Raw genomic sequence first — 13,398 nt, 5'->3', positions numbered from 1 at the left:
GGAAACCTTGCAACATGTGTCACTTTATTCCACATTAGCACCTTAGGATGTGTGCCATGTCTAAAGCCTCTACCACATGTCAATTTCTTACTCATCCAACTTAATCTAGCTGGGGCCAAATCACTACCATGTGTCATCCTCTGGTTGGTCCATGGGTGCCTCATCATTGGTCACCATGTCGCATGATTATCCTCCTTGCATCTTTCCTTAGTGACATGGAAATAACCATCTGATCTACCATGTATTGCCATCATGTGCCTTAGATCATAGACTGCCACATCACTGCCTAATTCATTATTCTATCACCATGTGTCAGCTACTGGTTGGTCCACAAATTTCATGTTGCTACCAGTTTTTAATTTGTAATTTGTTGGAAATCAATGTCATTTATTTGTCAGCATATTACTTCAAAATTATACCTTTTATATCATTTGGCTAGCCAAGTGGGACCCACACAAGTTTGAGGCTCCAAAGCCTTTATGTCGTTAAGACAATATGTTAGAGTGTTAAGGTGTATTCAAACAAAGAGAAAACTCCCTGAGCAAGCAATGTGGGATTAAATGACTAAGGTCAAAATTCAAAATCTACTTCTTTCCTCCATTATTTCATGCATTTGTATCCTCCTCATCCTTTCAATCCTCCAATCTATACCACTATGATGCTAGAGGACTATTCAGAGGAACTCTAGTGGGAACTTCTACCAAATAGCTGGAAATGAAACTCTAATGCTTGTTATAAATCCATTTGAAATCAACTGGCAGAGTTCTCATACAAAATCACATATTTGCAACTACTATTCCCAAACTTAATTGTATCTTTTTCAAACAATTCATAATAACATTAGGGTTCAAGCCTATTCTCATTTAAGTGGGTTTGATTTGTACTTCCAAAATCCATCAAGTAGGGTCTTACAAAGGCTCATTTAAAGCCTCCTCACCCTTAAAAACATAGAGACACCACCTAAGATTTGGTTCCTAAGCATCTATTGGCTTATTGAATAACAATGTTGTGCCCCTTACTTTGTTGGTTTCTATAGCAAGCTTCCCTAAAAGCTTAGATGAAGGTTTACTCTTTTCATTCTATTTAGATTTGAAAGCTTAATCTATAGCTTTCATCATGGAAAGTGCATCAAGTGATTCATTTCCACTCCCAGGCATATCTCTTGCCCTTTGATTATGTGCCTCATCATGAGCTCCAGCTTTGGGGCTTCTAGCCTTTTCTAACCAATGACCAATACTTCTTTAGGGAGAAGACTGTGATTCATTTTTCTTTCTCTAATTGTGATCTATTGGCGATATTGAATGTGAGTGTTGCAATCTTGAAGAGGGATCCACAGACTGAGCTCTTCCTTTTGACTCTCATGTCTCATCTCTCCTTAATTCTTTGTCTTTATGCTTATGCTTGTTTAATAAAAATGAGTTCTTTCAATTACTTCTACTACTCAAGATGAATAATTTTTTAAAATGACTAAATGCATAGATCTCATATCATTACTCATATCATCCTTAAAATGCACTATTTTTAAAAGGAAAATCCAACTCACTCCATCATATTAAAACCTCCTCATTCCCCATCATCAATGCTATTAACATGTAGAGAATATTTATTTTATTCATTTCCTCGAATTCTATCAGTCTCTTGAAATCAATCGGGCCCGAAAAGTAGGTCTGGCTAAAAAAAATCAAATTCAAACACCCAACCTCTCAAACTGATCCACTAATTGCCTAATACTAATTCAAAACAAATTCAACCATTGGAAATAATTTTAGAACTCATTTTACATCTTTCTGCAACTTGCCAACTTTGTGCCAGGAGGTCCTTTGACTGGCTTTAAAAATTGACAAAAACACCTGATCAGGCTCTAAAATCAAATATACTAATTCTCTATTCAACATTCTTACACCCTACCGAATCTCATCTCATGATGAATTCTCAGTCAAAAGATATTGACATTGGATTTGCTCATTTAAAACTGCCTACAAGCAAACATGTTAGAAAATAATAAATCACATTTAGATTTGGCTTTGAAAATAGGGCAAACTAACACTTGGGGAAATGAAAACTAGGGCATTGGTTCATTTTAATGAGGAAAACATAAATCTAGTATTAGGGCTCATGATGAATAACTAGGTGAATTTGGTGAGTGGTCAAAGAGGGCTACTCAAAATTTGCAGACTGGAAACACTGATAGAAAAATGGTTTTTCCAAATAGAATGGATCTAGGAAAGTGTGCAAACAGATTTGTCAAAAGTTGCAAATTGGCACACTTAAAGAATTTTTAGAGTAGAATTCATCAGTACAATCCATTCAATCTCACCTATCACAAATTCAGAGTTATAACATCCCAAATAGAGGTACTGATCAATTTGCATTTCTTGACAGCAGTTGAACTTTACAAATTGCATTTGGAATCGCATTAAAAAACTGATCAAACAGATTCATCATAAGCTCAAAATTGAAAAAAAAAAAAGTAAGGATCTGACCTCTAGAATGCAACACAAAAAGAATTTTATCATTTTGGTCAACTAGGTCAAATTTATAACAAGTCAAACAGGGCCTCCCAGAATTTTGAATAAATTGCATCAACATGACAATAATAAACAACCAACTTTGAGGGATTCAAAACCTAGTCAAAACATATCAAAATGACTCAAAATTTGAAACATATGTTCTCTAGTATGGATGATATATACTCCCAAAGTGGCAAGTCATGAAACGTTACTTAGTATGAGATATTCAAATGCAAACAAGGCACCCTATCACTGTTTGACATAGGAAAAAATGCAGAATCGAACATTGCTTAAAATCAGACTTCACAGAATGACTCAAAATGACAATTTATCTTTATGGGATGATGGATATATTGAATGCAATTTGTTAGAAACATCAAACACAAATGGACAGCCGGGTATGCATGCATTAAAAATTTCTTATAGGGTTTGATTTTTAGGATGGTACTCAAAATTACGGCTTCAATTTTGAGTCCCAACTATGGCTCTAAAAAGTTCTTATAGGGTTTGATTTTTAGGATGGTACTCAAAATTACGGCTTCAATTTTGAGTCCCAACTATGGCTCTATCTGGGGATGCATGTCCCTTGTAGGCATAGCAAGGATTTAAATCTCTAGAAGAAGCAAACCACACACTTGATAGCACAAACTTTCTCTCAAACAAATTTATTGAAAGCAAAAACAACTACTCCTAGATTGTACAAATGATGGCCCTGAGTCACCAAACTTATCAAAACTTCTTGTCTCTATCATGTATCTAATTTTCATCTACACTTTCATGAGGTAAGATGAAAAAATCACTTCTATTAGTTTCACCAATCATAGTAGCATCTTGAATCACATCTCTTGGAAAAACAAAAAAAATTCCTTCATTCTCATAGTGCATGTATACATCAACATTAACTTCTACATCATCCTCACTATGAGAAAACAAACTAGCATGCTCATGTAAACTAGGATCAATCTAAAAATTGTCATCTACATATGACTCCTACATGTTATAAGTTGAAAACACAAATGATTCATATTCTACTTTGTTCAAAGAGTTGCATGTATCAAAATTTTGCAACTCACCTTGTGTAACTAGATGTGAAGAGTATGTGCAATCTAATCAAATGTTGCCTACTTGCAGTCATGTTACTCATCAAATCAGATTTATCTTTTGTTGAAACTCCTTCACACTCAAACAACGGATTAGACACCAAGTATGAGAAATGATCTTGAAAGTTCTAATCTAAACTATGTTGATCACAATCATTTTCTTCATCTAACAAAATGTTAGAATGAACCTCAAACTTATCTTTACAAGACTTATCAACACATAAAGAGAATCCATAATCGGATTGACAACCTTCATTGTTTTCCTCTTCATCACATGAAACATCCAAACATATTGCAGCAAAATGAACATGAGAAGAATTTGAAACAACTTCAAACTTCCTTTCACTAACATCCCCCACATCCAACAAGTCATCATGTACAAAGACATTTGAGGTATTGTCATATAAACCTCCAAAATTTGACAAAGATTGTTCAAATTCTATATCTCTTTCTACATTAAACTTTGGGGAAATAACTTGATTGAATGAAAAGGTATTATGAGGGAAAATATGAGCATCCTAAGAAACACTAGCATGCTTTTCAAAATCATGAGCCACCAAAGCTGAAATTTCATTAGGGCTCAAGAAGACTGCCTCACAAATCTTCTCCCAGTTGTGATTATCATCTAGATGACATGAAGAACTTACAACAATAAAACTATTAGTATAACACTCTGGAAAATCATAATCATTACAAAATTCATTCTCATTTTGGTGAACTATGTCAAATAGACCCTCCTAGAATTTTGAATAATTTGCATCAGCATGACAACAATAAACAACCAACTTTGAGGGATTCAAAAACTACTCAAAATATATCAAAATAACTCAAAATATGAAACATAGGTTCTATGGTATGGATAATAAGCAATCCCAAAGTGGTGAGTCATGAAACATTACTGAGTACAAGATATTTAAATGCAAACAAGGCCTCCTATCACTGTTTGACATAGGCAAAAATATAGAATCAAACATTGCTCAAAATGGGACTTCACATAATGACTCAGAATGGCAATTTATCTTCATGGGAAAAGTGGATATATTGAATTCAAGGTGTTAGAAATAGCCGAGTATGCATGCATTAAAAAGCACTTATAGGGCTTGATTTTTAGGATGGTACTCAAAAATTAGGGCTTCAATTTTGGGTCTCAACACAACTTATGATAGGTTATCATGGTACTGATCACTTTGGCCCCGAACCTCTATTATAAGCTAATCCTATAGACATTAACCTAGAAAATCTTTCTAAAACTCACAAATCAAAATTGTGTCTCATAGCACCCAAAAAAAATGATAGAATTCAGTTTCATAAGAAGAAACCCAAAAATGCATTTGTTACCAAAGCTCATGTCATCATAAATTCTCATCAACATAAATCCTCTAAACATAAATCTGAATTTGAGTCATAATATATCACAACATCCAATAAGATAAATTATCATAATGAAAATTTTCAAAAGCCTCTAGTGCATACCATAATTTGGCCAACTAAAGAATTCAAATAAAACTCCCATGACACCATAATGAAACAAACACCACAAAACTTCAAAGAAAACACATACAAACTATAATGTTTCATTCATATGGTTTAAAATAAATAATTTTCTAATGTTTAGTTTTACATCAAAATCAAGTTATATTTTAGAGTCAAGTTTTATTATATAGCCTATGGACTTATAAATAAATTCAATTTTTTAATTATTTAATAAGTTTAAAACTAGTTATTATTATTTTAAATTGATAATATTTAACAATTATGAAAAACAATTTCAAAATTTTTAACAATGATTTTTTATGTATTTTCTCTCTGTAAATGAGTTGGTAATTTAAATTTTATAATCTCATACTAAATGATGAAGATCTATAACTTATATCGATGGAAAGATAATTCAATTTCACACATTTTTCATTTTTACTAGTCATAAAGAAAACGTCATTTGAATGGTGTAAAATCTAAATCTTCCTAGCAGCCCTATTCAGTTAGAAAAAAGAGCATAACTTTTGCTTAAACTATTGGATCTTCATGAAAATCAAGGAAAGTATTCATAATATAGTAAAATATAATAATAATAATAAAGAAGTGATTTTTCTAATTATATATTTTTAAAAAGTTATAGTGATTGCTCATGTTTCTCTAATTAAAAAATCAAGCTCAAATAGGCATAATTTTATTATAACACTCAATATTTGACTATGACCACAAAAATAGCCCTATTTGAGTTTTTATATGAAATAGAATCCAAATGGGTGTCTAAAAGTGTCTTATTTTTTTATTAAAATATATTAAATGAAATTTATAGTAAAATCATATATTTCAAACCTTTAACCTAACATGCGAGTAACTACAAAAAAATTAATTAAAAATCAAAATACAATTATATATTTTAACTATTTTTTTTAATAGTAAAATGATAATTTTCAAGAAAGCTTTACGAATCTTTATCTGTAAGAAAATTGAAGGTCCTCATTTAAATGCAAAGCTAAATTAACAATCACAAAAGCATAGAGAAGATAATATGTCCAATAGAAATTGCAAAGATGTTTGAAACACCTACCTTCAAACACCAAGTCAATTTGTTAAGATAAAGAAGAAAACTCAACCACAATCTTCACTCCCAAGCTTTAAAAAATTCTTTTACTTCAAAATATGAATGGATAACCTATAACTTGTCTTATGAAATCTTTGTTGTAAATTATCTTTTAGTTCTCAAAAAAATTGTGTATCCCAAAATGACCAGAATAATCTCTAATAAAGAAAAAAATAATTAAAAACTAAAATTTATAAAGTGAGTAAACTAAAAAAGAAGGTAACTCAACTTAAAATAAAGAAATAGTTTTTCTTTGTTTTCTTCTATATTTTTAAAATAAATAAAATCACTTTACTTTTTTTAAAGGAAAGAAACACATAAAAAAAAACTCTTTCTTTTAATTTTACATAAATAAATACTTTTTATTTGTTTACCTTCTTTTCACAAAATAGATATTATCTTTTTATAATAATATAAATAAATATCCTTTATTTTCTTAAATTAAATAACTTATTCTCCACTCAAACTTCTAACAAAAATTTTTATTTTTATTTATTAGTTTTAAAAGTACAATTAAATTACATATAATTATTTTAATCAAAAACAATAATTAAAGTCCACTAATTATGTGCAACTCTAATTATATTATCATTAATTAAAAATTCAAGATTAATTGATATTAAATCTTTAATCTTTTAATTTCTCTTTTTTCCAACTTTCACATTTAAACTTTTCAAATCAAGTATCTTAAATTAAAATCACATATTTAATTAATTAAATATCACCATAATTTTAATAATTTATTTTAATCAAATAACCTCTAGTGTTTCTAATATCATATGATTAAAGGAAATTGAAATTAAAGGAGGAAATAATTGAGCTGGAAAGGAAGTTCTAGATTTTTATTTAAGAAGTCATAGACCAAGAAGCAAGAGCTATTGGTGTGCCAAATTATGAAGTGGTTGAAGGGTGTCAAGGAGAAGACATCTAGGAGAAGGAAGAATAGAGCACAGAGACTGCTTCAATAAGTGTTCAAAGAGAGATGATTGCACTAGTACATTGAGCATGGAGACTCAAGGAGATGAATCTTGAAAGAAGGGCAAGCTATCAGAGTTGTAGAGACTGTAAGCTAGGCAATGTTATGAGCTGAGAAGTGATCTAAAATCTGCAAGTTAAGTTATATTCTATAATCAGGTCAAAACCCCTTATTGTTACTCTCTAGCAATTGTATCAGTTAGGGTAAAAGAAAATCCTATGGACTTAGGTTGGTTTAATAGCCATTTGTAAATCCTTTAACAGGGTGGCATTCTAAGTGAATGTTCTACAGTCATCTAACCATGCCCACTTCTAATAGGGTGGTTAAATCCTTTAACCAAGTCACATTTAAAAGTGTGTTGTAGCCTTTCATAGGGTAGGTACTGGTGGTTTTTCCCAAATTGGTTTTCCACGTAAATCATTGTGTTATGTGTTGAACTTTTTATGTGTTATGCTTGGATGTTGATTTATAGTAACTTGCTGAATAGGAAAGTTAAAGCTTAGATGAATGAACAAGTTTGATGGGCACACTTTACTTGATGAAAAGTTTGAATAGGACATTTGGACCTTGAATAAATTATTCACCCCCCCCCTTAGCTATTCTAAAGCATTTCTAACAATTGGTATTAGAGCCAACTGTTGATTTAGTTTCAAGGTACTAGAAGTAGGAAGATCAACATGTCCAAGAGAGAAGTTCCCAAGCTCAACAAAGACAACTTCATTGCATGGTAGAGTCTAGTGAAATTACACCTTGAATCAATAGGTGATTATGCAAAAACCTCAATTGGAATAGAACATGTAGACCCAGTTGGACCTCTTACTATAGATGATTTGAACAAAAGGAAGGAGCACAATCAAGAAATGCTTGAGATTGCCTCTACACTTAGCTATGTTGAATTTGATGACATCAAAGGATGTGACACTACATTGAAGATGTGGAAAGTCCTGTTAGATATCTATGGAGGAGATTAAAATTTTCAAAAGGCAAAAAGAGAAAGCCTAAGAGGAAATTTTGATGACATAAAAATGGAGGAAGGTGAAAATGCTGCTCAATATGGATCTAGAATGAAAGAGGTGGTAAGTGCAATAAGAATTCTATGTGGTCAATTGGAAAAAGAGATTTTCAATAGAAAATACCTAAGAACCCTGCTCCCCATCTATGCTATTAGAGTTTCAGCCATCCAAGAACTAAGGTGTGTACAAGGAAACACACTAACCTTTGAAGGAATTGTGGGAAGAGTTACTGGATTTGAGTTATCCAACTTTGACAACTATATACCTAAGAACCTTGAATCTACATTCAAGGCCAAGCTGACATTAAAAGACACTGAGGAGGTGACATCAAAGAAGAAAAGTAGAAAAGGAAAACATGCATCTAGTGATAGTTTCATAGATGAGGAAGATGTGGAACAATTGGAAGCACTACTAGCTAGAAGATTCCATAGAGGCAAAGGTGAATTCAAAGGTAAACTCCCTATCATTTGTTTCAATTACAATGAAGTAGGTCATATTGCTACAAGATGTACATAGAAGAAGAACTACAAAGAAGGAAATAAGTACAAGAACAAAAGAGAAGATGATAGCAAAGATTACAAGGACAAAGGCAAAAGATGCTACATTGTTGAAGAAGATTCTAATGAGAATGAGGAAGTAGTCCATGTGGCCATGAAGGATGAATCAGATGAAGATGAAGCAACAGCACTGGTGACTTGTGTGAAAAAAAATGACAAGTGGATCATAGACAGTGGTTGCTCACATCATATGACAGGAGACAAAAGTAAGTTTATTACCTTTACTCAATATGATGGAAATAGTGTTACATTTGGAAATGATGCTCCTTGTCAAATCAAAGGAAAAGGATCAATTAAACTTACAGAGAAAATTTCATGTGATAATGCATACTATGTTGAAGGATTGAACTATAACTTGTTGAATGTATCATAGTTAGGCAATGTAGGTTGCAAAGTAGAATTTGGAAACAAATCTGCCAAAATCTATGACACTGATGGAAATCTAATAGGAAAAGGTGAAAAAACAAGAAGTAATTTGTTTTACCTAGATATGGAAGATGCAACTTATCTTGTTGTTAGACTTGATGATGTGTGTTGTGGTATTAACAACATATGCCCCATTCCTCACCAGGAATGAGGACCCCCTACCTTCTTCAACTCTTGTACTCATAGTTTGAGAGTCAAGAAAAGAAAATTTGGTTAGATTTCTAGAGTTGAAATTTGCAAAAACACAAAAAAAAAAAAAAGGTTTTAAAAAAAATTAAAAATTCATTCACCCCCTCTCTAGCGCACACATCAAGGCACATCGTGCTTTACATTTTTGTGCAAGAGGGAGAGAGGGCTATAAAACCCTCCCTCCTCCTTCTCTTATTTTCATTCTTTGGATCTCAAAGAGGAAGAGGTGAGTTCTCCCTCCCCCCCCACTTTTTTTCTCACCGCACCCTCATGGGCACACATGGCAGCAGTCGCGCGCTACACCCTTTTTGTGTGCATGCGCACTACACTTGAGCCATGCCTACGCTACACTTGAGCAACACCCGCATAGCACCTACATGTCACTATAGCACGATGCCCTTCATGGTGCCTGTACAATGCTATGATGTGACACTCACGTGGCACTTGCTCGATACCCGCATGGTACTATAGCGTGGCACCCTTTGTGTTGCCCACACAGCACTACAGTGTGGCACCTGCACTCATACCTTAGCACCACTGGTCGTAATGTCCATGCAATGCCATTCCTCATGGTGTGCCCACACCTGCATTCGTGCATCGGCCCTAGCATGTGTGCCTCCTTTTCTTTTTGTTCTAAGTTTTATTTTTTTTTAAAAAAAATTTAAAAGGTGTTAGTTCAAAAAAAAAGTAAATAAAAAAATAATTAAATATGTTTTCAAATAAAAAATGAATAAATCCCCAAGGGGGATTTTTTTTTCTTCACTTTCATTTTTCTTGCTATCCAATGACTGATCATATTTTCTTTCTTGTGATGCATGGGTAACACAATTAGATGGCATCTACATCCATATCAGCAGCAAAACCAGTTGTTTACAAGTTTCAAGGTGTGAACCCAAAATCATGGTTACATGACAAGTACACTGAAATCAAAGACATGAACCTCAGACACATAGACTTGGAAGAATTCCTGAGAGTTTGCAATAGTCTGATGAAAAGGTCAAATTTGAGGTCCACATTAATCCATTCTAGATTAGTGAATGCAGCATCACATCCAGGGACTATATAGTCAGCAGAGTTGATCATGACTTTATCCTGGCATTTTGTTCCTAATGAAAGGGTAGTTAAGAGTGTAACTAGAGAAGTGGTCTTAGATCTGTGACCTAATAACATCAAGAGATTTTTTCATCTACCTAGAGCCGATCAGTTCATTAGACTCTCGTATGAAGTAGCTGTGAGATGGTATAAAGATCACCACCAAGAGGCCATCGATATCATACATTCTTTGTACTTCATTAAGAAGCCACCTTGAGGAAAGACAATCAGCAAAGTGGATATGACTCGAGGATACATGAAGGATGACATCAAGTACTCCATCATTCCTTTGAGCAGAGTCATGGGCTTACCTGCAGTAGGTCATCTCGCTTCATTCATGGTCAACTTCATTAGGACCATCAGACACGTGAAGATACCACTGGATTGGGCCACCACACTTAGCAAGAACTTTTGTGATCAATTGAGGATAATTAAGGATAAGAAAAAGTTTTGTATGACTCCTTATGTGGTGTATCTACTTGCAACAAGGGCAACTAACTATCCCAATTTGTACAATAAGGGTAGTATGTAGGACCCCAATGCATGGCCATATATAGTTTATCCTCAGTTGGTGAAGAAGAAGCTCTCACCACAAAGCAAAGAGTACATGATTGTAAATGATGCCTTCATCTTTGCCATCATTTAATTCATAGATGGGGACTATGGGAAGAGATTTTTTGAGGAACCCAAGGCATAGATCATAGCTCTCAAAGTATATTTCATCTAATTCTAGACATTTACATACATTCAGGTAGGTGGTGCATCTATCAATCTAAAGAAACTCACAAGGTACCCAAGTGACAAGTTGGTCCTAATGGAAATATCCTGACAGATTGAGTTAGCTTATGAGAGGATCACAAGACAATGGATACCTTGTTGGGATTGACCTTTTGTAATAGGATCATATCAGGTGAAGAGAAAGTAAGATATCCTAACTTTGGAGTGGGAATTGAAGAACTACCCTCTTGAAGAGTATAACTATCCTTAGTCATTCTTTGACAATGTTGGTAAAGTGGAAAACCTGGCAAGAAAGGAGTTTTATCATGAGGATGTCATTGAAGATCATTGGATGAATGCCACAAATGACTATGATGTCCACATTAGAGACTATTGTAGGATGACTTTGTATCTAATATAAAAGGCTCTCCATTTGACCATCCCTAATGAGATAAGGCTATAGGACTCTGAGGAACTACTGGATCCCCTATTCAATGCAAATAAAGTGGGTGAGAGACCCATTCTCAATGCAAAAATTGATAGAGAGGAAGGAGATGATATCAACCATCAAGTGAGACATGTCATTCAAATGAAAAAGATTTGGATAAAGAATCCCTTTCCACTTGATCCAGTTCCTGATACTGTAATCTTCCATGCACATGCTCACCCAAAAAGGGGTAAGGGAAGGAAATTCACAGTTCCTATTTTTGTGCCCTAGTCTCCTATTAGACCAAAGACAATCTACCAGCTTGATCACACAGTGGGATATTATCCCCCTCCTGAAAGGAAGGGAAAGAGGAAAAAACCTCTCTTCAGAGGATTCAGATAGAATAGGTTATAGAACATGTGTCTTCTCAGCAACATGAATAGAGCTCACAAGAATCCCAAGGTATTGGAGCCTCTCAAATCTAGGATGAACTTTAGTTGCCTCCTCTTTTGCCAAGCCAACCTGAAGAGGGAGAAATTCCAAAGAATTCTATTCCTCTTGTGCAAGAAGAGTCTACTTCTCCAGTAGTTCCAAAGAGACAAAAGAGGATCAAGGTTAGGATGAACAAGAGGAAAAGAGTCAGTAAGAGATTAGTGCCTAATCCATTAGTTCCTGAAACCATTCCAAAGGAAGAAACTAATGAGGAAGAAATAGAATCAGATGAGGAGGAGGAACAAGTGCCTCTACAAAGGAGAACTCGATTGGCAAAAGCCAAAAAATTGGAAAGAAGGAAGAGTGCCACGAATACCTCACCTCCCACCCAAGTAGAAACTATAGAACTCTCTTCTTCGAAGGACAAAGTGTAGCAATGGGTGAATAAGCAAAGGGAGAAAGGTGAAGATGTTCTCTCCATCCCAAATTTTGATTTCATGCTTGTGGGTAAGGAGTTAGTTGGGGATAAGATTAGAGACACCCCTAGAGGTGAACTTTAATAGCAAGATTAGATGCAGATGCCACCAGAGACACAAGGTCCTCATCTCACTCCTCTATCTCCACCATAGGTCATAGTGCTAGATAAGGGTTCAGTAACTCCACCTCGAAGTTCAAAAGAGAAACATGTTCAAAAGGAACCATAATTACAAGAGCAACCAGAACCAAGTGTTATTGATGAACCATAAAAATAGGCACAGATAGTAGAATGTGTACAACAACCTTCTCAGAAAATTGAGGATCAAACTACAAGATCTACGAAAATTGAGATTACAGAAGAAGAGTCCTCATAGCAGGAGACTCTAAGCAAGAGCAATAAAGGGAAGGAGGTAGTTGAACACATCCCTTCATCATCTAGAGCCAAGGTTGTAGAGAGACATATCCCAAAGAAATAGTGAGAAGTGCCAAACATCAATTATGTGCTTCAGAGGATGATATTTGTGATATTGCAGAGATCTTGAACAACCTGAGTCTCCATTACATGATGTAATGCCATTTTCATTTGTCACTACTACATGGAACCAAGACTTATTTGCACATGTGGCTCACCCTCCTAAAGTTACAAATGCAAAATCTATTAGTATTGAGGACTATGAAGTGAAAGATATTATGTTGGGAAAGCCTACATAGGATACATCTCAATAGATGATGACTATGGGAGTCAAAGAGGTTATCAGCCACATGGAACAAGATTAGATTGAAATAATAACACTTCAAATGCAATTTGAGATCCTAAAGGTTATCTAGATGAAGTTCTTGGTCCTCTTGATCCTGAACACCCTAAGGAGACTTTGAATACCATTCTTAGAGAATG

At 34.2% G+C, this 13,398-nt stretch overlaps 1 pseudogene; it reads right to left on the bottom strand.

Moving 5' to 3' along the window:
- Positions 1-750: 750 nt before the first annotated feature.
- Positions 751-9,956, bottom strand: LOC149558102 (uncharacterized; annotated as a pseudogene).
- Positions 9,957-13,398: the final 3,442 nt, after the last annotated feature.

Source organism: Cupressus sempervirens, chromosome 5 (genome assembly GCF_028749045.1).
Source record: "Cupressus sempervirens isolate cs-2001-9-10 chromosome 5, ASM2874904v1, whole genome shotgun sequence".
NCBI classification, from domain to species: Eukaryota; Viridiplantae; Streptophyta; class Pinopsida; order Cupressales; family Cupressaceae; genus Cupressus; species Cupressus sempervirens.
Note: the sequence above shows the minus strand (reverse complement) of the source record. Positions and strands in the feature narration are given on the sequence as shown.